Raw genomic sequence first — 12299 nt, 5'->3', positions numbered from 1 at the left:
AATCGTAATATCAAAAAGAAAATCTGAGGTGACGACAAAATGCGACTATGACTCCTAAACTTGTTTGATAAAAAAGCCACTTAAAATATTAGGCCTGTTCATATCACATTACCTTCTCCCTATTGTAGAGAGAAAATATTTTAGATTTATGTTAAACTTATATTTAACTTTTTTGTTGTAAATACTTAATACTGCGTGTGACATTTGCATTGACCGTTAAAAATAAATAATGTTAATAATTGTTAATCTTGATAAATCGTATTTCTAAAAGCAAAGTTTGAGTTGACGAAAAATACGAATATGACTCCTGAACTTGTTTGATGATTAAAAAAAAAGAAGGGGGATCCCTTCGCCCCCAAAACAGGAAAAATTAACCTTTTTCAGATAGAAAAAAAGACTAGCCCCCTCCACCTGGCGCAAGGGTGGAGGGTAGGGTGTTGATTCGGCGCTAAATTTTTTCTCACGAATTTTGGAAGAAAAAACAAATCGATTACAAGTTGCTATTATATTTTATATTAACGATATAAAGAAGAATAGCCTATTATACTTACCTCCTCCAAAGGTTCACCCATCTGTGAAGGACACAATATTTGTATAAATGTTAATCTTAATTAAACGGAACATCTTAGTTGATCAAATTCGCCAGTCCCCATCCCTGTTATCTTAATCTTTATATGCAAGATTGAGGTTACACTGTGTCAATGATTCCAATAATGGACTATTCATGTATGATTATTCACAATGAATTAGCCACATGGCAACTACAAATCACCTGATCCACAAACTCTCCCTAAGATAATCAAGGGAGATCGCACCGCAGTCTCCCAGGATATTCCTCGTACAGTTTATCCATTGGTCATTAGTTGCTGGCATCTCCCAGGGTAATCAAGGGAGAATGGCTATCATATTCTCTGTGCACATTAAGGCTGCTCCCGCGTAGGTACACGCGCGCATGCATTGCCCACGTTGCATGCATGCCGTCGAGACTAGTACCTGCGAAATCCCGGACATTTGGCCAGCGAGAGCTCCACGATACCTGCAGGGATAGGGAGCTCGCCCTAGCTCACAGTGAGCTAGAGCAACGGAGATCATGCGGCCTGACCCGCCTGAGCCCTGCGTGGCTGCTGTAAACGAACTGGGGTAGATCCACTCACGGTACGTGCGAGAAGCAGTGCAGTAGACGGCAATATCTCAGCCATCACACAGGATATAACGTGAGTTTCTTTCAAATCTGTTTTATCTAAGACTATGTCTGTAATGCAGAAAATATCACTGTCTACAGTACAACCTAATTCAATGTTAATTGATGATAGATCTACTCGCTGTCACTGTATATGTTTGTTATTGTTATTTTATAATTTTATTTTTTGCAATGGGAGCTGAGCTGAGAAAGGGGCCCCGGAGGTGGTGGCATCCGCTAGGACCAGACAATAACAAAGCCATCTGGTATGGGGATGAATTCTTTAATAAAACTGAATTCTGTCTACCGGTACCTTTCCGTACACAGACGGTACTGTTTGTCGCAACACACAACATGGGGACAATGGCTGACTTTTGCCACAATCCGACACATAATTTTTTGTTTGACAGGCAGAGAATTGACCGACTGAGCCAACTCCCCTCCTCCAGTTCCTGCTTGATGAGATTGGGGTTAGGGCCTACACAAAAACATTGTTTCGTAAAAGGTTGTTGTGACCCAAAAGAGGTTGAAAATCCTGATCTAGATTTTACACAGGGGGGCGGCGATCCGGGGGAGGGTGGGATGGGGCCAATTCGTTTAGGGGTCGTCGATCCTCCCCGGAAAATTTGCAAAAGTGCCCCCCAAAACAAACACTTACTATATAAAGACTGCAACACACCTTTAGGATCTGGAGGGTCCAAGAGAGCAGCGTTTAGACTAATACAAATGCAAAAATCTTTTCGCTCTCGTAATATACTTCAAAATTTTCAAGTAAATATTTCGTGATTTTACATAGAGTCTATTCAGAAGTTGAAGTTATGACTCACAAATTTCAATTAGGCATATTTTGAAGTAGATTATCGCTGCATGTGTACAGTATAACATTGTGTTCAACCAATTAGGTCCTGAGTTGTTCTATTCGTTTAAAATTATATCTTTTACTCAGTTGTGAAGGGTAAGGCCAAAGTTACACATAGACTTGAAATTAATGCAGAATATTGATTTTGTACTAGATTGATGTAAATTTCATCCCAATTTTAATCCAATAATAATACAAGAATCTATGAAATGTCTAAAATCTTAGTCTCCCTTATCCTCATTGCACAATCATCTCGAGAGATTGGTACATCAATACATGTCCCATTGTTTGTGTTTGTATTATCAGGCCAGGGTGCATAGAAGCATAGACATATTGCCGGATGTTCTACTGAGACTAGACGTCATACGGCATAGTCAGGGAAGGTTACGTCTGTGCGTTCCAATTTCCAAGTGTGATTGGCTGTCTCATCATGCTCAGCAGCTTCACAAAACCTGACATATATGGTTAGTCCTTATATTTATAAGTTTAACATTGATTTTCATTTGTCAATATAATTTTTTTTTAAAGTTTTTGCCAGATTATGGCAAAAATTGTCAGTTAAAGATAAAGTTGAGTTCTGGTCATGTGATTTGCATTGTGAAAGAAACGTTGTGGAATATACAATCACTGTACACAGAAAGATGTGTATGGGACTACACGAAAATGTGGCATAAAAATCTGTCCCAATTGTTATGATGTTACATGCCATATTTAGAAAATTGAGGCATTTGAAGAGCCATGCTTTTCCGGAAACATTTTGTAATCTAATGTTCTTCCACACTTGTCTAATACAATGATACCGCTAACAGATTATTGTTCACCTCTTCCAAGTACTCGACCTTCGATTTAAACCACTGGAGTTATGGCCACAAGGGAACCCAAGGGCGGATCTACGGGGGGGGGGGGGGGGGGGGGTTAGGGGGTTACCCCCCCCCCCCCTCCTTGGGCTGCCAAGTGAAAATGTGATGTGCATAGAAAAACGCCATCATGACTGTGTCCAGACCCACACAGTATTAGTAGATGTTAGTAGATGCCAGGAAAACTTCAAAATAGCAAAAAAAAAAATCGCCTTGCCACTATATATGGCTCGTGGACGATGCTCCGCATGTTAGTAGATGCTAGGAAAACATCACTTACGGGGGTTCAAAATAGCGAAGAAAAAAAATTGCCCTGCCGCTTTGCGGTTCGTGGACGATGCTCTGCATCACCATTGGGTCACCCCCCCCCCCCCTGGCAAAAAGCTAGATCCGCCCCTGGAACCCATACCAGATACTTATTATGCATGGACCCTTGGTCAGATGGAACTTGCAGCCTCAGTCATATCTAGTCTCGTTGTCATGGCTCATTTCAATTACATGTGTATGGTTCTGGGTTATGGTTATTGTCAGCTCCAGTGTCCTACATGTGTAACTACATACATGGTTTCTGACACAAGTGCAAGGCTATCCATGAGATAACTCTGACTTACCTCGTACATTTGCACCGCTGTGATACCCTACAAGCCGTATCAGGACAATTAACCCCTTTGACACCCCCCCCCCGTCGAGGACGACCACCCAGAGGAAAACTACCCCCCGGAAAATGACCCCAGTGGACAATTACCCCCCCCCCCCCCACCCGTGAAAAAAACCCATACAATGGATGACTATAATTTCATGTATGGAGAGACGGTGCCAGGTAAAAATGTCAGAGGTAAAATTTCAGATTTAAAAAGTCAGAGGTAATAACTAAACAAGTAAGAGGTACAACAAAAAAATGTAGGGGGAGGGGAATTAGTGCTGTCATAATATCTAAGCACTGTATCACACAAAATGTCGAGATTCAAGCTACTGGGTCAGTCCATTATATCCCCTTCTTCCATATCATAATGTTTTACTTTACAAATTCATAGAACCTCTTCCGCGATTTTCTAAATGGTGTATTGTACTTTGTACATGTCCTAAGGATAATACAATGTGGAAATTCGAAACTTGTATTTTGTGATCAGGTTTGCATATACATGTACATTGTATAAGAATTTCTTACCTTTTTTTCGATTTTCTAAGTTGGTTGATGTTTTAATGTTTATTTGATTTTGAGGAAGTAATTACATAGAATATTAAGATTGAATGAGATAAAAACAGGGAATCGGTTATAAAGATTGCAAAGAAATTCCACAAATTCAGAAATCAGACCCATCTTCATGTTCATCCCAGCAGAGCCTGTTATTATGACAAGAAAACGGTGCACCAGCAAGCCTACTGTATAAGAAAACATCAAGAAAAAGACACATATGCTTCCCCTCTCATCAATACTTTATTACAAAAGTTTAACAAACAATATCAGAGCTTCGCTTGAAGAATGTCAGATAGTAGGCCTACATGTAGTAAACGTTGAGACATATTTAGCCAGGTATTTTGTAATGTGCTTTCGCTTTTTATGGCAGAAGTTATTCTATTTGTTGGTTTAAACATAACACAGTGTAACTGTATATAATAACATCATGTTTGTGATTAAGAAACGTGAGAGAAATACAGTTTAAGTTCCTCAAATTCCACTCGTTGTTTTCTGCCAAATTCATGGTGCATTTTTTTTAATGTGTAGACTTGTACAAATATATACTTGTTGGAATACCGTGTATGCCAGCACACATTTTATCAATCCTGCACCAAATATTGGAATATCCTTCAAACAATATTATCGTATACAAGCAGTCTCATGATTCTATGAATTTGTACAGTAAAACTATGTTTCTGATATGTTGCTCATGAATTTGTCAATTTCAGAGTTTGATCTCTCAAAGCAAATAAAACTGAACAATTTACCTTTTTTGACATTTTTACTCGTATTTTTACTTCTGACATTTGTACACCAAGCCAAAGAAACAAACATGTAGACATGGCTCTACGAAATTAATCATGAGAACATCATATATTTTGGACAATGTCAACTTAGACCTAGGCAGTTAAGGAGGTGCAGCCCAGCCCAGTCAGGGCATCTGATTACTTTCCCTTTGAAATGCCAAAACATAAATAATATTATCCAAAAGCTACATTTTTAAGAGTTCCAGTGAGAATCTACTTTAATATTAGGTTGTGTGAACACGTGCATATGTATGGAGTTAAACTGCATACTTGTACCCAAAGCTTTAGGACACTGTAGCATTTTTTTTTTTTAACAGAATTTGCTCCAGAGAAGTAAGGTGCATACATATTTATACTACTATTTGGATCAATCTTCAGGAAGGGTAGGGTTTCTGTTTTTTTTAATTTATTTTGTATTAATGATAATAAGGTCATCAGCCCTCTAGTTCCTCCTATTCACCTCTCTTTTTTGCTTTTTAAATTTATTTACCCTGGGGGAGGGGGGGCGTCCACCACTCGTTGTTAAACGTGTAAAACTGACTCTAGACATCTTTTTTTTTTATTCAAACTAATTGTACCATAAAATCAAAAGATAGTCTAAATAAATCAATGGGTTTGTATATTAACATCTCTTGATATAGAACAAAAGGATATCTTAGACTTCGGACTACATGTACATCAAATCCAGCATTACCGGTATGTTATAATTGTAGTAGAACAGGGGCCATGTTATTTTAACTGCTTGCACGAAAGAAAGAAATCATTAAATTTAAAAGTTTGTTTCAAAACATCGATTTTTAGATTAGATACAAGTGTTTCTGTAAATTTGTTAATGTTTTTTATTCGGAAAAAACAAAGAAAATCATTGAATACTAAAAAGAGTACATTTGGAAAAGAGCCAAATGGATGCTGGGAAAAGAAAAATATCAACTAAATAACTATGTCCCGGAGGTCTTCTTTTCCAATCCATGTGACTTTACAGAAATGGTAACAATAAAATGGTGAGGTATAACAATTTGTAAATCACTATTAATCAACAATAATCATTGATATTAAAAACATAAAGAAACTTAGCCCCCCCCCCCCTCCGCACAAAAAAGAGGGAAAATATAGCTTTGTGTACATGTATATAACACCATGACAAAATGGGGGGGGGGGGAGGGAGGGTGAATACATGCACTCAAATCCGACACTTAACCTGGAATTTTACCTGAAGATGGCGCTGTGCAGCTGGGTATGATAACAAAAACAGCAAACAAACAAAATTGAGACAGAGACAGGTCATCATAATTAACTAATTTACGTTAACTCATTTGTATACTGAGGATTTGTTCTTTTAGTTTTAAAGCCAAGTAAGAAATGATAATAACACAACAACAGTCTTCAAATCAGTATTGAGAGTATCCCAGACACGGGGAAATGTGTGGATGGCAGAGCCATGGAGTCTTTGAGTGCAAGCTTTCAAATGTTTGAATCATACAGTGTCAGAATATCTTTGGTTATGCAGATAGCATTTTGGACAGCTTCACATTTTATAAGGCCGAAAAAGACTTTGAGAACAAAGCTAGTCATAAGATAATGTCGCCTGGAAAAAAGCGTGTACCACTTTAAAGTTTGGAGGTGTACAGAATACTCCATTTCCTGTTTTCTCTGTTTGAGAATAATTCGTGTAGCTCATCTTTGTATCTATTCATTTTGTCAACATTTTCTCTACTGTGTATGAACCAGGCCGGTTGGCCATATTCAATAATATGGAGAACGAGGCATTTGTACAAACACAGCAGAGAGTCACTTGACAGATTGTTTGCTACACTGATGATGAAACTTAACATTCCATTAGCCTTTGATACAACATAATCAACATGATTTCACCAGGTCATTTTATTATTCAAAACAATGCCAAGGTATTTATATCGCGTAGCAACTTCAAATGTATAATCATTAATATGGTAATGGGGTTGACCTGGGATTTTTGATTGGGTAATGCGCATAACTTTACATTTGGAAGTGTTCAGCTTCATTTGATTGTCAGTCACTTCATACTGACTCTAGATTGTGCAGCTACATGAACATTGTAGTCCCAAGAATCTGCAGCTAGATATGAGAGATTTAATTGTTATTCAATTAGTTGGAATGCAGAACTGAACAAAGTCTCTCCAAAATACCTTCCTTTAAAGACCGTCAATACTATCGGGCCAGACGGGATTAGATCACACAGCGAGGTCACTGACAGGTGGCTATCTCATTAACTCAGCTCTCAACTAACATAAGAAAAAGAGGATCATGGGGGACCAACAGGCACCGATTGGGGAAGTATATAGAGGGAGCAAGTAGCTACAAGTAGGACAGTGGGCTTTAATACCATTTTGCCAATAACTCCCACGTACTAATAAGGGTTATACTATGTAACAGCAACAGTGTCGAAATGTGATTGTACAGGTTTGAAAATCATCGCTACCGGTAGGTTAATAGTACTTCTCAACCAAAAAAATCATTTTCGAAATAGTAGTCATGGAAATGCTTCATTAAATGGCACATATTGTACTACAATACATCTAGGAGCCTGAGAACCCTTAAACAAGCCCTTGAGCCAAGCCACAAGAGACTTTGTCATTTGCATACATCAAATCAAATCATACTTATTCCACATTTTAATTTTACTTGTTTGAATATTTGTTTGTGGACCACCCTGAACATGTGGAAGAAAAGCCTGTTTAAATTTATATAACAGTAGTACAAGAGAGCTGTGATGTTTTGAAAGTGGTGATGGATCCATTTCTGCTTTCATGATGTTAATTTCATGAAGTAATTTGTGGAACTCAACTTATTTCAGTCAAATGCATCTAGAATGGTCTAGAAATCAAATTTGCCGTTTTTAAGCTAGATGTATAAGAGTACCAAAATTCCCTTTTAAGTACATATATGTTTATACTATAAAAGTGTATTCCTTTTGTATTTCCTAATCGGCCCTTTTCTATCAACTCTGTTATCGCCCTTTTTTTAAATATATCGGTCACATATTCCTCTAACAAAAAACTGGACAGCTTTTTTTTTTTTACTAATCTTGTGACAAACAATGTAAAGAAAATATCCTAGTATGTGTCTTAATGTTGTAGACAGAATGAGCTATGGTATAATTTCAAGCATCCATGTTTGCTCTTAAAATGACATGCATGGCCCTACATGTACATGTGCACATATTTTCTGGTCAGTCATGCGCTTGAGTGAAAGATGCAGTTTGTCCATTTAATTTCCATTCTGTTCTATAGATTAAGCTAAAATAATAATTATTATTTTATTTATAAATCCCTTCTCCCCGAGGATCCTAACCACCGAATAGTATTAATAACCCAAGATGTAACTACATGTAACTATGGTCAGTTATCTGCCCATGGCCATGATACTTTGACATTTCTTTCAATATTTATACGAATAGAGCAAACTAAAGCATAATTTGTTGTTATAAATTCCGTGTGCAAAGTTATTCTTTGCATAATTTTTCTACTTCAAATAAAAGGTTTCTCTATTTTGATCCCATTCCACGCTGTTGCTCTTTGTGATAAGGATATACAATCTCCTACACATATTGGCCTTTCTTTTAAACGTTATTGGATTTGTGTGTGTGGTGAGTGCGCGTTTTTTTTTGTGGTCACTGTTATGCTTAAGCACAGCACTCAATAAAAAATGTTATTCTTTAACTCCAGCATGATTTCATTTCCGTTTGATATATTATGTAATATGTAGAGCCATCCCTTGGCTTTAGTATTTTAAGGAGGGTTGGGGGATGATTTGTTTTCCTCACCCTTCCTCTGTTCAAAGTTAATGACTGCGATGGATTGGAACAACCTTTATAGTGACTTTGAGACCAAATTTGTGGACAGTCCATAGCAAGGTTTGGCAAATCTTTATTATGATATAATTGCCATGTCAAATGATAATCATAGCTGGCACTAACATGATGTGAATTTTTTGTTTATACAGGGCATCTCAAAAAAAATATGCAACAAGATGTTGATTGGCAACATCTTAAACAGCACTCATTCATCCATATCGTCGGTAGTGCTGTCTTAGTATCTTCTGAGTACTCTTTATGAATCATACGAGGATCTAATGTGCAAGTTAGGATTGTTTTTGCTATACATGTGTCATATTTTAGATATTACAAAGAAAGCATGATGCATGGCATCACTGATACATTTCAAATTGCTATTTCATTAGCAATCTCTTAAATGTCATGAACATATATTATTTGAAATACACAAGTACTAGAACCAAAAGAGAGTGCTCCAAGGAATTAGTGATGCAAATAATTTGTGCTTACTTCTTATTTATGCTTTTAAACTTACATGTAAATAAATCAGGTCCAAGATTCTGGTGAAGTACATGTTGAGTGGAATTGTAAATGTACCATGGTAGTGGGCCTACCCTACACTGTATACTGGATAGCTGTGATCTGAAGTTTTTGTGTATAGTATATTACTATGGAGGTTCATCTAGCGGTCCTTAAGAGTAGAGTATCTACACGTCTTTGCAGCTCCTGGTTAGATTTTACCTTCCCTCTCTCTCTCTCTGTCTACCATTCATCCCTCTTTTTTCTCTCTCAATTTGCTCCTAATATCTCTTTCTCTTTATGATCGGAAGAGGTTGCGGTATTGTCATTTACATCAGTTTCCTATTTATGTATGAATGCATTTATGATGTGACTCAGAATGAAGTTTTTGTTATGTACTGTCTGCTGAAAGATGGAATGGTGTTCACTCATTCCTTTGGCTCTTAGCATACAACATCATCTTTATGCCTATGTTAAATTGTATGTAACATCAATGGGAGACAAATTTCTGTATTACAAATGTATTATGGAAAATAAAACCTGAATCTTGAAACTTGTAAATGTATATATACATTGTAGACTATGCATGCTTAATTAAATTCCTTTGAATTTTATTTATTTTACATGTTTTTACTGATTGTATCTATTTCTATAATTTTCGTTTGTATAACCCTAACTACAGTCTTCTTTGGAGCCATATGACAGACGTATACAGCTGAAATGGAATTTCCCTTCAACCGTACAATATTTCAGGGCTTATATTTCAGGAATCAGTGTTAGCTCCAAGTAGCAGTTGCAGGTACATGTAATAATGCTATGTTTTATTTTATTTACACTTTTACATTTGCCGAAGTCCTTTCCCTGGAGATTATTCCAAGAAAAAGTATGTTCATTTAATGTATATACGACCTGTTTTCATAAAGTTTTCTTGTGAAATATCATGATTTTTAGTCAAATTTCCCCCCTCCCCACCCCTTTTTGTTGTGCTTCTTGCCACTTTATATTTCAGCTAGCCCATAGACATACGCTGTATGTTTAGGTCTTTTTAATTGAAATGAAAAAATTGCTTTCTTCAGTCATTAATATGACTATATATATATATATATACATATATTGGGGATAAATTATGTTACCCAAAAAATATATAAGAGCAAATTACGTTAATGAAATAAAGTGTGGACGAGAGGAACTGAGCTAACAAACACACAAAGGAAATGCAATCCAGACTATGTACTTATAGCAGTAAGAACAGATTTAGGCTTCACTCAAGTCATAATGTAATTATTGTAATGAAGTGTTAAATATAGGGTCTGTGCTTGCAGACTAATAAGGAGCAAGAGAGGGCCATAGCAGAAACAGAAAGTGAATACATTTAAGTCATTTTAAGATTAATGGTGTATGAAGCCAAATAGATATATGATATCAAATGTAACTTGTCATTTTTTATCTCATAGAGCTACATTTATATTAACAGCTATGGTTGTAGTCTTATTCAGGAAATATCATACGGAATGTCACTAAAATAACGTCAATTGTTTACTCCATTCACAAGCTTTTAATACCCTATTGTACATCTCAAAGAAATCATGTTCACAATACAACTTTGTAATGAATGCACATTTCAAAAGTTGATGCGCAAGGCCATTGAAATTGCCTGTGTTGCTATGATATCATTTGGTCAATTGAGACGTAAAGCATTCATACATTTATTTTGTATAGGATTTCCCTCAAACTTTCACTGAGTTTTGTCTGTCATTTCTCTGCTATCAAGTTCATCAGTGTTTGTAGTGGATCTTCCCTCTCTTTTAAATACACCTTTTCATTATGATTAACATTTATAGATTCTCTAATGCATTGAACTAGCCTCTTTGCAAGTACACACTTACATATTTTCATGATTTCAATATTTGTTTGTACATATATTGTAATGCTGACTCTGATAAAACAGTACTGGAATTGTTATGTACCTACTTTACTTTCACTCGTAAACGTTGTCATAGTCAGGAAGATGACTAGCTACACTATAATCATTATTCTATTAAACTATAACTATGCACATGTAATGTACTGTTTCAATTAAATCTTATTTACAGAAAAAGGACAACAACAAGTGGCACTATTCGTGTATTCCTCCAAAGTGCTCATGCCAATCATGCCATAGCTGAACTTTCCTGAAAGACTGAGTCAATGACAAATCTAAGGTAATTTGTGTTTTTAACTGATAAGTGTCAAAGCCTCACTATATATGCTTTTGTCATGATCTCTCATACATAAATGGGGTTACAGCATAAGAAAACCTTTCCGACGTTTTTAGGAGTATACCCATGAAATATATATTGAGAATAGAATATCCAGTCATATTCTCCATACATGTATTTGAAGAGTTATATCTAGGGATTTGATATAATGACATGTTCGATATTGATCAGTTGTTGTACTTGATTAGATGCATTCATTCCTAAAATAAAGGCTTTGAAATAGAGATCCCTCCAACTTAATTGTTATGTCTATAGAATTCATTTGATTTTTTTCTTATTCGAGACCTTTTGCAGAACCCGAATAGAATCCATTTGATTTGTTTGCATAATTGTATTTTACCATCCATGCTATCGTTTTCTTATTTCACTGTGCAGACTTCAACACACGTGCAGCGTTTCAACCGAGAGTCAACACCCTCCATTGTAGTGTTCGGCAGGCTTTTCAATTGGAGATTGGGCTGATTTCAATCGTAATATGTTAATTAGTTATAATAATAATAATATTCAGTTCTTGTATAGCGCATAATACGTTATGAAATAACACCTCTATGCGCTACCAAAGAGCTTTGGAAATTATTACCCTTTAGCTCCGGCAGCCGTTATCAGGAATAATCCTGCCAGGTACCCATCTACCTCACCTGGGTTGAGTGTGGCAAATGTAGATCAATGTCTTGCCAAAGGACGTTAGTGCCGCGGCGGGACTCGAACCGCAGACCTTGTGATCAACAGTCCGGTGACGTATCCACTCGTCCACAACACAGGACCACTACATAGGACTTTAGGACTCTGTCTGCTTAAGCATGGTTGTTTCCTGATGCAACATCATCAA

General features: G+C 36.5%; 1 long non-coding RNA gene across 1 annotated transcript; it reads left to right on the top strand.

Moving 5' to 3' along the window:
• Nucleotides 1-1007: 1007 nt before the first annotated feature.
• LOC105441368 lies at nt 1008-11983 on the top strand. The gene is made up of 4 exons (XR_004062754.1): nt 1008-1214; nt 9895-10011; nt 11306-11413; nt 11846-11983. It is a non-coding gene; the product is annotated as an uncharacterized LOC105441368 (long non-coding RNA).
• The last annotated feature ends 316 nt before the right edge of the window (nt 11984-12299 follow it).

This window comes from Strongylocentrotus purpuratus, unplaced genomic scaffold (genome assembly GCF_000002235.5).
Source record: "Strongylocentrotus purpuratus isolate Spur 01 unplaced genomic scaffold, Spur_5.0 spur5_scaffold_1, whole genome shotgun sequence".
NCBI lineage: Eukaryota > Metazoa > Echinodermata > Echinoidea > Camarodonta > Strongylocentrotidae > Strongylocentrotus > Strongylocentrotus purpuratus.
Note: the sequence above shows the minus strand (reverse complement) of the source record. Positions and strands in the feature narration are given on the sequence as shown.